General features: G+C 40.3%; 1 long non-coding RNA gene across 1 annotated transcript; it reads left to right on the top strand.

The window, feature by feature from the left end:
- The first annotated feature begins 3,196 nt into the window (after positions 1-3,196).
- On the top strand, positions 3,197-4,005 carry LOC129722450 (uncharacterized). The gene is made up of 3 exons (XR_008727604.1): positions 3,197-3,435; positions 3,556-3,701; positions 3,804-4,005. It is a non-coding gene; the product is annotated as an uncharacterized LOC129722450 (long non-coding RNA).
- Positions 4,006-18,554: the final 14,549 nt, after the last annotated feature.

The raw sequence follows: 18,554 nt of genomic DNA, 5'->3' as shown, positions 1-18,554 counted from the left end.
CCTTAGCAAACAGATCATCATTCTATAGTACTCAATCACTTTAACAACTCTGTTTAAGCCATAAATGTTCTATGTTTTAAGATTAGCGAGCTATAATGCATCCTTCATGCTTAGACTGGACAGGACATGTACCACTTTTGCTCTCAACGTTTTCTGGTTGTCATTATTTTTCCCATAGAACAGAAGTGGTACATGTTTTTCCATTGAAGTTTGTGTAAGTTTCTCAACCAAAACTCGTTTTGTTTTCATGCACCGTCTTTCGAAACCTTTCCAGCAAAGATTTAGTGCAGTTGTGTTGGGAAAAATTGTTGAAAATAATTTACTATTTGAGTGTTTTCGTTTATCGCGTCTCCTGAAAAATTTACTTAATGGCACATGTACCACTTTTGCTCTCAACGGCTCATTTCATCTCAACTTTTCTATGTTGATCGTTGATTGCTCAGTTTGATTACACATAGTCTTGTGTTCTTATCAACGTGATGGAAATATTACAAATTCTTTTTTTACATGTGTAAAAGAGACGACTCGTTTGCACATGTAAAAAAAATTTCAATTTTGCATTGTATGGGGCATCACTCTCTTGATTGGTTTTATATTATTGTTTTCTTATTCCAAGTATCGATTGAAGCACGGTGAAGCAGCATAAAACAAAACCTTCCCATTGCCATTCGCTACTCTTCTATTCCTAATTTCTGCATCCCGTTATGCACGCATGTAAAAATTTATCAAGCCCCCCAAAGTCAAGCATTCCGCAAGAACGATGGCTACCGATGCACCCATGAGTATAACTTTCAACCAGCCAAGTGAAATACGCACCCGTGCTGTAAACAGCTCCGAAATAAGCAGTCTTAATTTATGATAATTTTAACCTCACACCATCATGCAGTTCGTTCTCCCCTCTCTTCTCTCTGCGCTCGTCTCTACCACCGGCGGTTTTTCACTTACTGTTTATGCTTGCACGCCAAAGTCAAAAAGATGGACACAGCATCCATGCTTCGAAACGAGACTCCACACGGGCAGAAATGCATGACTGCTATCTTGCCAACGCAGTTATACTAAATAACGTCAAGTGGGGTTGGGGACGGGCGGCGGCGGTTTGTTCTCGCTAAGGACCCCTGTTACGACGACGCATGACACCGCACCGCTCGCAAAGTTCGACGTGGCAAATAAAACCAAAAGGGCTAAAAGAGTCGCAGCCGAATGCTGGTTGGCTGCCGGGATACCGAGGCCGTCGCACTTGTCGCAGCGGCAGCATCCGGCAGGGTTCTGTTTGTACAGTCTCGCTATCTTGCTTTTCAGGTGTATGCACGGCTGGAGAGGTGTAAAATTATGTTTAGAGCAGACCGGGGGGCGCAGCAACGGAAAGCCAGACTTGAAGTTTTTGGTGGCGTTTTTAATTTAGTTTGCAATGTTTTTGAGTAGAATTACTAAAAATCAAATCTGAGTTCTTTCGCCTATCGAAAAGATTTTTTAAGAACAGTTCGTTAATAGTGAATAGTTAAGATTTGTTTACAAAACGCCAAAGGCAGCTTTCCCCAAACGATAGATAACGTCCAATAGTAAGACAGCAGAAATAAGTCAAAAAACCAAACGATCGGCTGCGATTCTCTGCTTTCTCGAAAACCTGGTTGGCAACCAACCTTCCCCACACCGTACGTCTCCCGGGTATCCACGCTCCAAAATGGTTGTCACTTACCCACACCGCCGTAGAAAATCTTGCACATCCACCGCGCTTTTCGCGCCGGAGTTTTTGAACTTGGCTCGGACGCGCTGCAGATGATTGCGCGCACCGACTGCGATGCGGTTATGTGTTTACTTTCAAGTGTTATTAACCCTTTTTTTTTCGGCGGCTGCATGCTGCATGGACCAACCAGCGGCAGTAAAAAAAGACCCAAACGGGAACCTGGGGGAAAAACGTCGATTTCTGCTGACTCTGGCGGTATGAGGCTCGGCCTCAGTGTGTGTATATATTAAAGGTCGCTGCCACTATCTGCTCGCTGCTCTCGCAATGGTTTGTGCATCATCTTGCGCCAGCCATCTGCCAAACTAAACTGTGCGTAAATGGAAGCCAATTGAAGCGTATAGCTAGGAAAGGCACGGCGGTATCACGAGATATCTTATGAGTTGTACGGAACTTAATTGACAGGCAATGTATTTGGATGGATTTTTTCTTTAGGTAAACCCTTCGACATAAACACAGGAAGTTCGTTTGTCAGCTGGATGTCATCATGTGCAGGAAATTTCATTTGTTTGTTAATGCTATTAAGTTGGTTTGATTTTCGAAAAGCCGTGGGTTAGGAAAACTCTTTTCTTATTGCAGATTTAAATTAAATAACATATTGTAAGTTTTAAGATGATTGCTTAGAAAGTATCGATAAACTGATTGAAGTAAAGTTGTTCCTAATAAAGACAGTAAAGTTGTTCCCAATAAAAACAAAAACGTTGGTTTTTGGCAGTAACATTTTTTGTATCGGTTTGCTAGAAATAAATCGGTATCTGTACAAGACAAAAATAATATTCCTTTTGCAAGATTGTGCATCCAACGTAGCAACATATTCGCACTCGTTACTCAAACTTTAAACCATCGGATAATTAAAAGAATATATTTTATCTCCATTTTACTCCTCACTATATTCGAAGTGTTCAATCAACCTAACATAATAGAGTAAAACCAAATATCAACCCGCCTAACCGTAAAATGCAATCCGAAACCAACAAAGGTGTACACAATGGAGAGGACTATGAACTTAATGGCATTGCTATGAAAGCTATCACACGACACATATCGTTGTATCACTGGGCGATAGAAATAATGCGTGAGGAAGCAAAGGACCACCCAGCGGAGCCATCAACTAACTGTGTATGGCGATACGAGGCACCCTAGTTTAGACGGACCGAAGCATTTATACCTATTTCCTTCCGTTTCACAGTACAATCATTGAAGTAACGAAAAAACCGGTCGCATAGGTGCAAGAACTGTACGAGGAAGACACCTTCCTAATGGACAATCAAGTACGTACTCACCTGTGCTTTGTTTTGATCTATTTTATTTCATATTAAAACCTGTAACTACTAACCTGATTCAAAAGTGCATACTTAGATGACATTTTTCTGAAACGTTGCTATAAATGTTATTTCTACTATCATCATCACAATCAAAGTCACCAAACTCACTTTCTCAGCGCGAATAAATCCCGTCACCTGTCTCCAGCGCATTAGCCACAGACTGCCAACTTTCCCACGCCGGCTATTCCGAGAGAGAAAAAAAACCGGTCCCATAAAACTCAGCACCCAAAAGCAACCATCCGCGCACCGCGCTATTCTTAACCTGCAGATCTCTCAAGAAAGGAGCATCGCTACAATCCTCTATAATGCAATGAAAAGATAGCGCGTAGAGAACATCCCCGAAGCGTCTTCGCGTTCGTACAAAAGAAGGTAAGAATAGTGGTAAGAAAACTGAAGTAAAAAAAACGAAATCGAACGATTATGATTCACATTGCAAATCAAAAATCATAATAAATAATCCTCCGCTGCCACGCTGCCTGCTGGAAAAAGGACCTCATGCGGGGGATGACGCACCGAAGGATCGAACCGAGACACAGCCGACCATTGGTCCGTGAAGATCATGCTGCAAATAAAAGGAATCAGTGGGAAAGTTTTCCTACGAAACTGATTCCCAAAGCGGAGTCGACGAAAAAAAGGTACGAATAAACTAATATCCTTTTTATCCAATATTTTATTCGTACCTGTCCTTTATTACATGTTGTTATTTTCCACGTGATTGGGGATCCCTTTTCTTCCAGGGATTTCGATCACCCGTCCGCTTTAGATCGTGCCCATTTTTTCGATGGCTTCCCTCGGCGCGGTCCGATTGCAGTAGGGTTACCAATTGGAGGATCTCGAAAGTTAGTAAGCGTTTTTGATGACCCTAAAACCTGCTTTCCACCACATCCTTCCCGTTCGTCGCTCACTAGTGAGGAAGGTGTAATTTTTATGGATGCACTCCGCCCGAATATGGTTGAACGATCGTGTGACGATCATTACTGCCGTGCTGCGGGACCTTTCTCAGGAGGGACAGTGCAGCAACACCGGTTGAGGTAATGGAAGTAACGAAATAAAAAAGGATAAACAAGTGGAAGGCTTTCTTTGTTAGATGCTTTTTTTTATCTCATTCTGATATAATAGTCTGCAGAGCAGAGGCTGCCAATCCAGCGAGGTTTCTGTGCACCGGTCAAAAGTCACACGGTCTTATAATTTTGCCCTTACTCCTGCTGCTGTTTCGTTGCCGTCTTTCCGGGGACTGCAATCAATTTGTTGGATTTCTTTTCATAAATCATTGTGTGGCAGATTACAGTCAATGGCACTGTCGAACCCGGCTGGAGACACTCTGTTGAGAGGTTAGGGATTTATTGTTGCACATTATTGGTGCATTGTCAACATTGTCTTTGGCGAGCGGTTGGTGGTTTTTGGCAATTATTTATGAATAATTTGTACTGGCTGAGAGGAATGAGTGTAGTGATTGTTATGTGTATTTTATGGTAATTTGATTCTTTTTCCGTATAATTATGTGTTTACGTAGTTTTGCTCGTCTTCTATCATTCTAGTTACATTTAATGTCGAGGGAAGGACATAGCAATAACTTCCGCCTTATTTTGGCACAAGTGCCAATGTTATAAGAAGTTTCTTTTCACTTAAGTCATAACCTTTGTCTTATTTAATTTGAAATCGTGCTCTGTCTCTGTCTCGGAAAAATTTATAACATGAAAAAGTTGAACCAGGAGTTTGCTTATGCTTATGTTAAACACTAAACATTATGTAAATATTATACATGTAATCAATGAAATTAACCTTTTCCCAGAACGTTGTAAAATTATTATAGTATACGATAAGGTTTCAAAAAATTATTGTCATCAGGAATAAAAATTAATTGGTGTTTTTAATTTTATATGAAGTTTTAGGTCTAACAGGGAACGCGAACGCAGGAAAATCTGCTTTTACCCTGGTCAATTTAAATATATTTCTATTACTTAACAGTTGATCTCGAGGTACGTAGAGTATGAGACTACTTCGGCAATGGTTTTTTTGACAGTTTTTTGCATTAGAATGCTGCAATAAACCTGCAAAAGAAGTTCCATATCCTGATTAGTATATACTCAAACTATTGTTCGATTTTCACAGTTATAAAATTACTTTCTCACTTTCTTTCACCTCTGATAAAGAGCGATAATTAGAAGAGCTGATTTTACTACGCCTGAGTCTAAGTCTAAAAGAAGATCATTTATACTGGAGATTGGCAACATTTTAAATACATTTCTTCAACATAATCATTTTTTATTTTTTGCCATAGATCCAAAACAATAAATAGGACTATTGTTATATGACTCATATAAGATTTGGTATTAGTCACAATTAAGATGTGATGAATATTGGCCGACATAGTACCCGATCCAAGTTAGGATCGACTCTTTTTATGAAGTCCAACACCTTGCCAGGATCACAATGCCTAATTTCAAGGGGCTTTAGTAGCCCTTTTCCAAATATTGATTCCCCTTGATTAAACAATGCTCCACAATTGCAAAGTGTATGTGCGTGAGTATAACGTGCCCACATATCATTCCGGATAAACTGACACGGTTGGTCAAGTCGACGATGGACCGGGTGATGTGCGTACTTCGAGTTTCGGGGACACTCTCGAGTCCCTTCGAATCTCGAAGAGAGTTACGGCAAGGCGCCTTATGGCAGGAAATCGTGCCTACTTCGGACTTTGGAATACTACGCTCCGCTTGAATAAAATCCGCCGCCGCACGAAGTCAATCATCTACAAAACACTGATCAGACCGGTAGTCCTCTACGGCCACGAAACCTGGACCATGCTCGTGGAGGACCAACGCGCCCTTGGGGTTTTCGAACGGAAGGTGCTGTGGTGGAGTGCAGATGGAAAATGGATCATGGCGGTGGGCTGGGCATGTCGTTAGGATGTTGGACGACAACCCGGTAAAAATGGATCTTGATAACGAACCGACTGGAACGAGGCGACGGGGCGCACAGCGAGCAATATGGGTCGATCAAGTGGAAGACGACCTGCGGGGCCTCCCCAGACGACATGGCTGGCGAGCTACAGCCATGGACCGAATTGAATGGAGACGACATTTCTCGAACAGCAAAGGACACTTCGGCCTGGAACTGACTGGTATGTTAAGGTAAGGTATGTGCAGCAGCCTCAGTGTTAAATTGGCTTTCTGTTGAGAGAGTCCTTCCAATTTTATTTAGGTGCTACCTATATGGGCACTGACCGGTCGACGAGCCCGTCATTATTGTTGAGATTAAGTAAGATCCGGGCTTTTCCTGCACTCGGTTCGATATTTTTTTGTTGTTGTCTGGATGCATCCGCAGCGATCCAGCTTGATTCTACTATGGACATTTCCCAGATTATAAGATTATAAATTCAGTCCTCAGAGCACATTCAGGGACCCCACAAAATGATTCCGGACTGAGTAACTTCGTTCAGACTAGCGTAATTGTCTCAATAATGGTATGAATTTTTGCTTGAAAAATCATTGGGCTGTGTCCCACTGGTATAACGCTACTGATTCAAGGATTAAACACTGGCTCCAGTATTTTCACCCATTTTTCCTATCCAGTAGTATAAAAATTGGCGGCAGACTCGGCCCTTCTGAGTCCCATTCATAGCGGCTTGATTTATTCAGTTTGAAGGAAATGTCTTAGTTTGACTTCGTTGTCATGCAATCTTCTATTGTTTTAACATCGGAATTTGGTCTGAATGTTTTTATCTTATTAGCGTATTGTTATGACGTTTAAATAGCAGAACACTTTTTGCAACCTGTTACTTTGCAAATTTATGAAAGGATAGCATGTAGAGAAGCGCTTCCAAAGCAGCTGATGGTGTGCTTTTTATTGGCCCAGTTATTGATACACAGGCAAGCCTCTGCAGTTTATCATGCTGATTTCCGGACGAACAATTGCCGAAGAAATCCAGCGGACTGTTTTGGGTCGTAGTCGCCATGCTTTCCCCACGGCTCTGCTACAAACCCATAGGGTATCTAAATGGGAGACCCAATTCAGTTTTTTTACCCAAAGTTACACCAAAGTATAACCTTCTTCTGCAAACTGAAGTTGAACTCCATCTACATCGTCTGCGTAACCTCATACCCTAGTTCTGCTAGCCTTTTAGGAAGTTCGTCTTCAACTAAGGACCACAATAAAAGCTTAAGCACTGCTCCTTGAGGACATCCCTTTATCGATCTGATATTTAGCTGCGCACCCCTAAGATCAGCTGATTTCTCGATTTTTTAGCATCGCCATTATCCATTCAATAATACAGTTACCAGGGCCCTGGCGGAACGCTTTGAACTACAGGATGCATTATCAAATGCTCGTTCAATATCAAGAAAAGCAACGAGAACTATTTCTTTGACTTGAAACGATTTCTCGATTTTACTAACTAGCGATTGTAACGCCGTTATTGGAGATTTTCCTGACTGGTAAGTAAACTTCATCAAACTTGTTGACTTAATAAAGGTACCAAAATTTTTCCCATAGTCTTTAAAAAACTCAACGGATTGATTGGTCTAACGGCTTCGAAAGTCGTTTTGTCTCTTTTTCCCACTTTTGGAATTTAGACAACTCAAACCCGTCTTCAGGCTTTTGGTATGTAACTCATGGTAACACTGGCTCGTTTTTCCTGTTGAAGTAATACTAGAAAGACTCCGTCCTTTCCAACAGATGTATAAGGTTGAAAAGAACGTAGAGTCCATTCAACGATGATTTTGCAGACTTTAAGATAGGCATCTGTTGACCATAAACGACCTGCCTCATCTGAGTTCTGTACATGGCTACTGCAAAATACTGAAATGGCTGGAATTCTGGACGGACTAACCAGTAAACAAGAATAATCGGCAACTGGCACCTTTTGGTGCATCGAAATTTTGTAATAGACGCGTTGCGTGCTTTTGTTTTAATGGAATATAAAAAAACGGTAGTCAACGTCATGCGGTCGTGTCTTGAATACCATCCGCCTACCATTTTTGACACTTTTGCTACCAAGTACACCTCAACAGCCGCCAGATATACGAGTGAAACCCGGCAAGAGATACCCGGTGCTGTTTTGCCTTTTCTTCCTTTTCAGGATCAGCACCTAGCGTCCGTATGACATCGGTACGGTTTTGAAATGAAAATGATGGAAAAATGTTTGAATGGCACCTTTCATTAATTTCCCGTGAGCGTGGCGTGTGTACTAGAGCAAGTAAACCAAACTCAAAAACAACAACAAATCGTTCCAAAGTCAGATCAGTTGTATACTTTAATGTTAGTTGTGCTTGGGAAGCAAGGAAATCGGTTGCTCGGTATGATTTAGATAATCCATGTTGTTTACCAATTTGTTCAATAGTGTCTCAATCAATTGTTTGTTGTTGTTCTGATCGATTAATGCCAAAACCTCGATAATTTGATAAAAACTGACTGAAATATAACCGCCCTGACCACTTTTCCATGGTTGAATTTCTTGATATTCAAATTAGGCACCTAACTTCCAGATAGACGTAGTCCTACGTTTAGAAAATTATCGACTTTCTGAATAAAAGAATTGAAAAAAAAAATCAACAAAAGCATATACCGCAGAAAGAGTGAGTAGGTATCTTAAAAAGGCGCTCTCATTCCAAAACTGGAGTAAAAACCCCTGGTTTTTTATTCTAACTGAATCAGATTCGCCTTTCAAGCGTGTTTTTTTTCTTCACATAACATTTATTTGACACGGCACAAATACAATTTAATGTTTAACGGCGCCAATTATATCTGATGACTTAAAAACTAAAGCAAATTTTTTATCCTCGCTGCCGACTACGAGCTGAAATTAAGTCTAACTTAAAACTAGCATGGGATTTCCAATCAGTGTTTTGTTGTTCAATGGTCGTCTGATAATCGTCGAATGGCATGTATGGATTCGTTCTGCTGAGCCACGATGTCGTGAGTTGGGACAGAGGCTCGTAGTCCTTGGGTCCTGGTTCTATAGTGCGGGGTCTGGTTGCTGGTTTTGTGCTTAAGGTTCAAACGTGTTCTTGTCGTTTTGTTGGGTGTAGACGGAGGGGAACGGGACTAGACTGGGGCATGGATGGATTTCAGGAAAACGTATATAAGGGACATGTAGGATAGGTCACGGCTCGCCAAGACATCACGAACAGGAACAGCCGGCTGTCTACCCTCGGCCTGCAGGGAAGCTATCAATTTAGACCTGGCGTCACGGTGTACAGGGCATGACCAAACCACATGCTCTATGTCGTGATAACCTTCACCACAGGCACAGATACCACTTTCCCCGAGCCCAACACGACTGAGGAGCGCGTCAAATCTATAGTGATTGGACATAAGCCGGGACATCACGCAAATGAAATCCCGACCTACATCCAACCCCTTGAACCACGGGTTCGTCGATACTTTGGGGATTATGGAATGTAACCACCTTCCCAATTCCCCTTTTCAAGCGTGTTGTATTTGGTTTGTTTCGATTAGGCATCAAAAGGCTACGCATTTTGACGCACTTCTGCATACAACAGGCTTCAAAACTTACAGGAATGGTTTAAAACTTATATCATTCCTAGGGCAACTATTTTAAACTTTAGAGCCCCATATTTCTTCTCTTTTGTCGACCAGTGTAATTGGTGATAGAATGTTCCTTTTATTATTCTGTACATTACAATGACGAAACTATTACCTTATTTTGACGGTAATTTTTTTTTTGATTAAGGGGGGTGTACACCAAAATAAAAAAAATAACTTTTTTATTTCTCGATGAGCTTGGTAACTTGCTTCCGACACATTGTAGAACTAGCTATTACGAGCAAGTTTGTAGAACATTGGAAAATTCTATTTCTTAAACTGACAAATTTATAAGGTATTAAAGTAAAGCACCCCCTTAAAATATGTTTTTGCGTGGTAACGCTCTTATGTCAGTTTTGCCATTGTTCAAGTGTTCTACAAACTTCAAACTAAGATTAATTGTCACTTTTTTTAGGAGAAAGTGTATCGATATCTCTTAATTTGGAGGAGTTATGTCTGTTTTTGAACTTTTATGACACACTTTTCAAGAGAACATATCTCGCGGAAAGGCAGATGTTGGCAGCTACTTTCAGCTTCATTTCATTTGGATACTTATTCCTTCCAATTGTGTATATATATCGTACTGGAATCGAAGGGGATTGATAGTAATTTTTCAGAAATTAGGTTGCAACTTTTTTGGATTTTGATTATTTTTTAATCAACTTTTTTTTTAAATCGGACATCCAGTGCGTGTAAATGAGTAAGCCATGGACGTTTTATGATTTAACAGGTGCTCAGAAATTTTGGCGAAATGTGAAATTGAAAAAAAAATCCGAATTGTTTGACGTCTAGCTCAAGTCAGATTCGCTAATGCGAAAAGGAAATGCAATGAATTCAAATTTTTTATTGAAGATTTTTCATAGTTACACATTTCAACACTTCGCTTAAATTTCCGAGCACCTGTTAAATCACCAAACGTTGATCAAAGTTGATTAAAAAACAATCAAAACCTGAAAAAGTTGCAACCTAATTTCTGAAAAATTGCTATCAATCCCCTTCGATTCCAGTACGAAATATATACACAATTGGAGGGAATAAGTATCCAAATAAAATGAAGCTGAAAGTAGCTGCCAACATCTGCCTTTCAGCGAGATATGTTCTCTTGAAAAGTGTGTCATAAAAGTGCAAAAACAGACATAACTCCTCCAAATTAAGAGATAACGATACACGATTTCTTCTAAAAAAATGTGACAATTAATCTTAGTTTGAAGTTTGTAGAACATTTGAATAATGGCAAAACTAAGATAAGAGCGTTATCACGTAGAAACATATTTTAAGAGGATGCTTTACTTTAAAACCTTATAAATTTGTCAGTTTAAGAGATAGAATTTTCCAATGTTCTACAAACTTGCTCGTAATAGCTAGTGCTACAATGTGTCGGAAGCAAGTTACCAAGTTTATCGAGAAATAAAAAAGTTATTTTTTTGACGTGGGACTACGTCTTTCTTCACTATACTAAGGTACATTCTGGGAAAACTGGATTGAACATGTAACGTTTTTGGTAGGCGGAATAGAAGATTTTAGATGCTAATAGCGCTCAAACAACTGTTCCGATTTCAATAGTTAACATACCGTTAGAAAGCTAAAACATACAAAATTTGTATAACATGATTATTTTAGTTGCCATTTTCTCATTACTCCGTGAAAATTGCGAGAAAGTGTGAAGGTCGATTATCCACATATATTTCTCATACGATTGGTATATTTCCCTAACGCAGACTTCAAAAACATAGACGAAATGATTTCACGCATTCAGTCATTGGCTAGCAATGCCAGCCAATTGGCATTGCATTCATCACCCAACGCAAGCGACGAAGAAAAGCAGAGACCGGGGCCCATTGGAAGCCGTTGGAAGGGACCATTGGAAGTGTGTCGTATACCAAGTGTGTGTGTGTGAGTAGCGTGTGTATGTGTGTGTGTGAGTAGCGTGTGTATGTGTGTGAGTAGCGTGTGTATGTGTGTGTGAGTAGCGTGTGTATGTGTGTGTATGTGTGTGTGTGTGTGAGTAGCGCGTGTATGTGTATGTGTGTAAGGGAGTAGCGTGTGTATGTGTGTGTGTGAATAGCGTGTGTGTGTGTGTGTGTGAGTAGCGCGTGTATGTGTGTGTGAGTAGCGCGTGTATGTGTGTGTGTGTGAGTAGCGCGTGTGTATGTGAGTAGCGTGTGTGTGTGTGTGTGTGTGTGTGTGTGTGTGTGTGTGTGTGTGTGTGTGTGTGTGAGTAGCGTGTGTGTGTGTGTGTGAGTAGTGTGTGTGTGTGTGTGTGAGTAGTGTGTGTGTGTGTGTGAGTAGCGCGCGCGTGTGTGTGTGTGTGAATGTGTGTGTGTGTGTGTGTGTGTGTGTGTGTGTGTGAATGTGTGTGTGTGAATGTGTGTGTGTGTGTGTGAATGTGTGTGTGTGAATGTGTGTGTGTGTGTGTGTGTGTGAATGTGTGTGTGTGAATGTGTGTGTGTGTGTGTTAAAACGTATGTGTGTGTGTTAAACGTGTATGTGTGTATAACATGTGTGTGCAAAAACGCATTCATCCGAGGTAAATTTATTTATTATAGAATACTTTTGTTGGCAACAAGTTAATTATTTTTCCTATCAGTTTGTATGCTTTGGTTTATGACAGGTGTATGTGTTTTTTTTTTCGTTCATTGATTGTTGTGTATGGTATTTGTACATTTGGTGTGTGTTATATACTATGGCATGGCAGAATTAAATCTTTACACCCACAATAGTCCCACGTCAAGCCTACGTTTGTGCACTCAAGCACGTACCCTTCAACTTTTTATTTTGGTGTACACCCCCCTTAATCAAAAAAAATTACCGTCAAAATAAAGTACTCATAAAACTGAGAAACTTTCTAGAGGACATTGAAACGCTAAAACCATGCGTCCTATCACAAACACCAATATCCTACTATTTTTGATTTCGTCCCACTGTGCGGCGGTACGAACGCTGAATTGAAACATAGCTGAAGTGATGTTCAATAATGTATATTCCAGTTAAATATGAATTCAACATTTTTAGTACCAAAAATATAAAAAATACATCAGTTTTAACTGGTAACTGATCGGTGTTAATAAAACGAGTAGTTTAATTAGAGCGTTGGAAATATTAATTCGAATAGAATGGCAGAGTTTCCATGCTCAACCGAAAATTCAATGTATGTTAAATGAGTTTTGGGACATGTTTATAGTTTCTGTTGTATTTTTACTTTATTTCGGCGATCGTGTGGCGTTTGTTGATATTCTTGGAAGTTTTTCTCCTTTCCATCCGTATTGATTTGGTTTCTTCAAAATTTTGTGGAAAAACTGTTGATGTAATGTTCAGAACACAACAATCACCCATTATTGCATTAAAAAACATTTACACTCACTTAAACATTTGTGCTTCAAAATTTGCAAAACAAATGAGCTAATAACACAACACTTCGCAACTATCTTCATTTAAAGAATCGAAGTTTTTTGATAACATATCGCTAAATTTTAATTGATTGGTTAATTCTAACTATTGTTGATTTTTGGCATAGTTTCTCACATCAATATACGTTTTTAGACCACTATTTTTATGGGAGTAACACTGATAATGATCCTTCCAGTTGATCTCAAGGTACGATTCTGGAATAACAAGCCAATAGTCGTAGATCCGAGTCTCGGCTCGGGAGAGACTGTTAGTGTCAGAAGGATCGTAGCGCTAGCCCCACAATTGTCCTGTTCACTAAACAGTTGGCTGCGAAGACTGTGTATAATGAACAGAAGGTCAAGTTCCGAATCGGAATGTGGCACCAATACTTTGTTTTTTTTTTAACACTGATAATGCACGGACTCCCAATGTGTCTTTTTCAAAAAAAAAAAAAGATAATTCATAATTCCTTCCTTTTTAAATGTCACATTATATATGTTCGAGGTTTTATAATCCAATACTGGTTCACAAAATTATTGCCTTGCTAAACACACATAGACTCACTTAATTTGTGCCTCACAGTTGCAACAAAGAGTTTAACTAGCTCTTTGTAGCTATCTTCATTTGTAAAACCGAATTTTCTTCAAAATCTATCACGTACATGAACTCATGCCATAGCAAACTTTTCACAAGTTTCTCACATCAGAACACTACTATTTTCAGGAATTGACACTGATATTGTGTGGATTTTCAACATAAGTTTTTCCAAACATAAGTAGATAAATATAAATTCGTTCTACTCTCAAAGTATAATCTTGGGTTAGATTCCTTAATCCAAACCGTGTGAGCTGGCCAATAAAGCCCACTGAATATGCTCTGAACCACAAAATACTTCACTTTCGCAACGACTCCTCGAATTTTTCCTTGTCAACTTTTCGGTTGTACTTTAATTTCACTCCCAGCTTTTATAACTAAACACATTTTCGCGCTGTTTTACAGAGAAGATTAAGATGAATAATCTGATCATATCCAAGGAAGAAAATGTCATACACCAACACCTCTTATAATTATCACTTCTTAGTATTTAAAAGGCCATAATTCGTATTCTCTCAGTCACCAAAAAAATATTCTCATTTCGTACAAATTATAAACACTGGTAATCCAAAGTTAATCCTTGACGATGATCCACCAGCTCCATTGTCAGCAGCCTCCGAAGATCCGCTTTCTCCAACGGCTAACAAGAGAATGAACCATTCTCAGCACCTTAACCTTTAAGAAATCATCAACTTCTCCCGTAAAGCTGTGAAAATCCGACCGTCAATCCTTTCAGACGCACAAACCCGATCGAAATGATTCGCGATTCGTGAAACCTCAGTATTATATCGTTTGCGAAAATTTTGCACTCATCTAGCGCTGCCAAAAGCGAATGCCCCCTTCCATTGCACTCGGAGTGGAGTGCGACCAAGTGCGAACCCAACTCTCAGCCCGCAGTGCCACCGTGGGCCGTCAACGGGATTCCGTTTTTGCAGGGGTACTCGGTAGTCCACCGTTAATGACCCGTTATGCACCGAATGTTCTCCTCCAAAGGAGACGAAGCCACTTTCCGTACCGTAGCCAACCGACTAAGAGTGGGGAGAATTCGCAAACAACCGTTATCCGTCTTCTCCTGTGCGCGAGAAAGAGTTGCGAATTTTTTCGCCAATCGCATGCTCGTATTTGCGCGACCAGCCTAACGCCGCTGAGCTTGAATTGCTGAGCGGCGGCTTCGGCGGATCTCGTTTGGTGACGAGCAATGGTGGTCGTTAAGTAACTTTGGCTACTATGGCTTATTCTCGATCAAAAATGCTGCATTTTCTTATTTAAAGCTGCTTATTAGACTAAACAATCCAATGATATATATTTGAATTAAAAAAAATTAGCTTACTCTAATTCTGAAGCAATTTAAAATCAAAAAATCTTGAAAAGCGCCATTTTCCAAAGCGACTGCACTCTTTCTCCGCTTTCTTTTGCATGCAGGATGAGCGGGAGAGCGAACGGTTAAAATTTGCACATTCAATCAATTCGACGATGAGAGCGCAAAAGCTCCAACCACAGAGAGCGCGAAAAGAATCCGCCCCGACGACACCGCGAAGTTCGGCCGGGTTCTCAGAGTGGCTTTCCCCCCACCAGTTTCATCAGTCTGTACGCTAAGCCGAGAGGGATCAAATTCGCGAGACGAGTTGCGTACTGCTGCGGCGGTGCTATGCCATGTGCGCCCGCCTGGAGTAGGGGGACACTCAATGCCATGCCACAACAAGGATAGCATGCGCGAAAGCCGGCGCGGAACGATTCGCCTTGAGTAAGCGAGAGATAACGAGTTGCGAATTTATGATAGGTCATGGTCGCAGCTATTCTTTGTTGTGTTAGCGCCAACCGGTTAGAGGGACGTTGTTGTGTTTGCCGAGGGGATTCTAGGCGCGGCGATGCGTGAATTTCCACGAGTGTTGCCCCAGGTCAGGAGCGCGCTGGCAGGCGGCTCTACTACAACCGGAATTGGAGTTTGATTGTGTACATATCAAGTTGCTGTCTCTAGTGTTGGTTTATGGGCGAGATATTTTTTTCGCAAATGAGTGCGTAGGTACTTGTGCGAAACTCGTTTTCATTCTGTCTGCCGTCTGGTGCGGCCGAGACGAGGGATGGATTGTGCGTATACTGGGCTGGGTGGGAGCAAGGAGACGCGTGGTGGATGCGTTGAGCGATTGTTTGCTTGTAATCGTGCAAGGATGATAAGTTTGGCAATGCCGGTGGAAGATTTCAATGTTAAGGTTAATTTTGTTTCCTACATTGATTGTCTACAGGAGGGGGGAAAACTGCGCGAAATGCTAAATGCGTGAGCACTAGGGAGTGTTTTTAGGTGTGTGAGCTAGCTGGACACGCAGTTATTTTGCTGTTTTTTTTTGCGCTGCACGCACAAGTTAGCGAATCAAGAATTGCCGATGGAGGCAACAACAAGCAAGGGAAATGGAAAACCACCAGCATGTCTGACTGACTAGATATTATTCTATCGAATTCGCGACAGCGGAATTCTGCGCTTTAGATCGACTTTCTTTTACATTTGCCATGTTGAATGTTTGTATTACTCGTAAGCTTAATAACATGCTTTGCTGAGCAAACAAAAAATCATTTCAACTCAATATCTGAACATTGATCTTAAATCTAAACGAGATTTATCATATCAATGACCTCCGTTCATCACGAAACATCCACAAAATTTCATTTTTCCTGCTCTTTGCGGGCTAGGACTAATCAAAACCCCACGTCTGCTTGGTCAAAGAACTGCGACCCGGTGGCTCTTGTTCATTCGCCACACTCAGGCTGGTATTCGTATTAGCGAATATTTTTTTCGCATGGCTCCCACAGACCGGTGTTCGCGCAACACTCGGCAGCTGTGTCTCTGTGTCTGTGACGATGATCCTGATGAGGTGGTGCGTGTACGCAACTCGCACGCACGCATTGCGTAGCGCCCCACGTCCGTCACCCGTGTTGGTGGTCGTGGCAGTCTTCACACGCTCAATGGCCGAGAACTTGAAAAATTCGCTATGGCGAATCCACGGGACTATCGCGAGCCGGCCGTTTTTTGAGGATCCACTAGCGGGTTGCGGAGGAGCAACAATGCGGGGCGGTGGGTTGCTGCGTAAAGGCCTTGACTGTGAGCGTGGGGCTGGCCATAGTCTAGCGAACCGAGGTCTACTGGTTGCTCAGTAGAAGTAGTTTGGTATCGGTCTGATGTGCTCTTGCCAACTTCCCCGTTTTTTTTATTCTGGCAAATGGTTTAGAGGTTTTTAGTCTTTTCGCTAAGAAAGTCTTAAAATAAGGTGTCGGTCAAGGTTACTACGCGTTTTTGCATTGCTGTAGCCAGGACAGTTTAATGAACACGAGTTTCGTGATTTAGTACTAGCCAAGTGAACCAGTGTTACTTTATAGAGAAAACGAATGAAAAATTCAATGGCTGCTCCCAACGATTAACGTTTCGTCTGTGCATGAAACCGAAAAACTGTGGCCGCTAAGGCCACGGTTGAAGTAATGCAATTCGTTCCGGAAGGAAACCAGCGAGTTTGTTCAATTCTACTTCGAATATATTTCGACTGAATGACTATAAAAATCGTGAATGATGGTGTCGAGAAAAAATCCAACCTGTGAAGAATGGAGCTCTCGTTATATCACAGTGGGAAGAATGTTGTAAGAATTAAGCACACTGAATCGATGTAAGTAAACCGTTGAAATTATGTTGACGGAAGCAAAACAAAAACTGAACAAACAAAAATTGTGACCATGACTAAGAAGCTTATTTATAAATCGGCATCAGTACCGACATCAGACAAACGAACAAAAAAGTACGATAGTCTTACTATGGCAAATGTGCCAATAAACACAGTTGAATTGCCATTTTGTATCGTGTTTTTTTTGGAAATTGACATTGGCAGAATCTCGAAAACGCCTAGTTTTGCATATGAGCGTGTGTCTGAAAGGAAGATCTTTTTACAAATTTGCACGAATCATCTGAGAAGGAACTTTTCAAAATGGCGAATTAACCAAAAAGAATATTTATTGATAGACAAAATGCAAGTGAAAATCCTATCAAGATTATATCAAAGACAAGGTGCTGGCAATTATATTTATTTTTAGATGCTTTATGAAACATTAAAAATTTTTCTGAATTCAATTTTTGTTTCATGAAATTACTAAACATTGTAAAAGTATTTTAAACATTTTCAACTTACACAAAATCGTTGTAAAATTAAGCTAAACATACTTTCTAAGCAACTAGTCAAACCATTTTTTTGTTCTATTAACTTGTATTCGCAAATCCAAAATTCACAAGTAAAGCATTGAGTATTGGCGGAAACTTTTATTTGTAGTTTTGTTATTTTTGCTGAGTTTTACTAAAATAATCTGGAGAAAAATTTGCCATGAATAAAAAGTTCAAACAATTCATTAAAATTATCAAATTCTAGGAAAAAGTTAAGACCCCTTAAAACACTTTCGGTAATTTATTTTTTGAAAATCATAATGTTTTTCTATAGAAAAAATCGAAAAATTGAAGCAAATAGTTCGATGGAGTCTTGCAATAGTTTAAGAACAATTACCAACAATCGTTGACAAAATGTGAAAAAAATATTACTTGATTAGTTCGAAAGAATGATATCAATTGAAGATTAAAAAGTAGAGCCGTATATCTGAAACACGATTGCATTATTAACGAAGGACATCGCAAATTGTTTTTCATCAAACTCTGCGATGATGTTTGTGGTAACCCTGAAAGTCCATTTTTACTCTACATTAACGTTTTCATCCCAAATGATCTGAAAATATGCAATGATTTTATCTAACATTGTTTATTTGAACGAAACTTTGCACACGTATTTGGATAAGCAAACTGAGTATTTCTATCAGATGGAAGAACTTTTTGTTCAAAAAGGGCGTATGCATTCTGGTTTAGGTTTCATTCAAGGCATTGCAGCTTAGTAACCTTTGGTTGAATAGACTGTCTGAGAATGTGAGATAAAGAATCATAT

This window comes from Wyeomyia smithii, chromosome 2 (genome assembly GCF_029784165.1).
Source record: "Wyeomyia smithii strain HCP4-BCI-WySm-NY-G18 chromosome 2, ASM2978416v1, whole genome shotgun sequence".
NCBI lineage: Eukaryota > Metazoa > Arthropoda > Insecta > Diptera > Culicidae > Wyeomyia > Wyeomyia smithii.
Note: the sequence above shows the minus strand (reverse complement) of the source record. Positions and strands in the feature narration are given on the sequence as shown.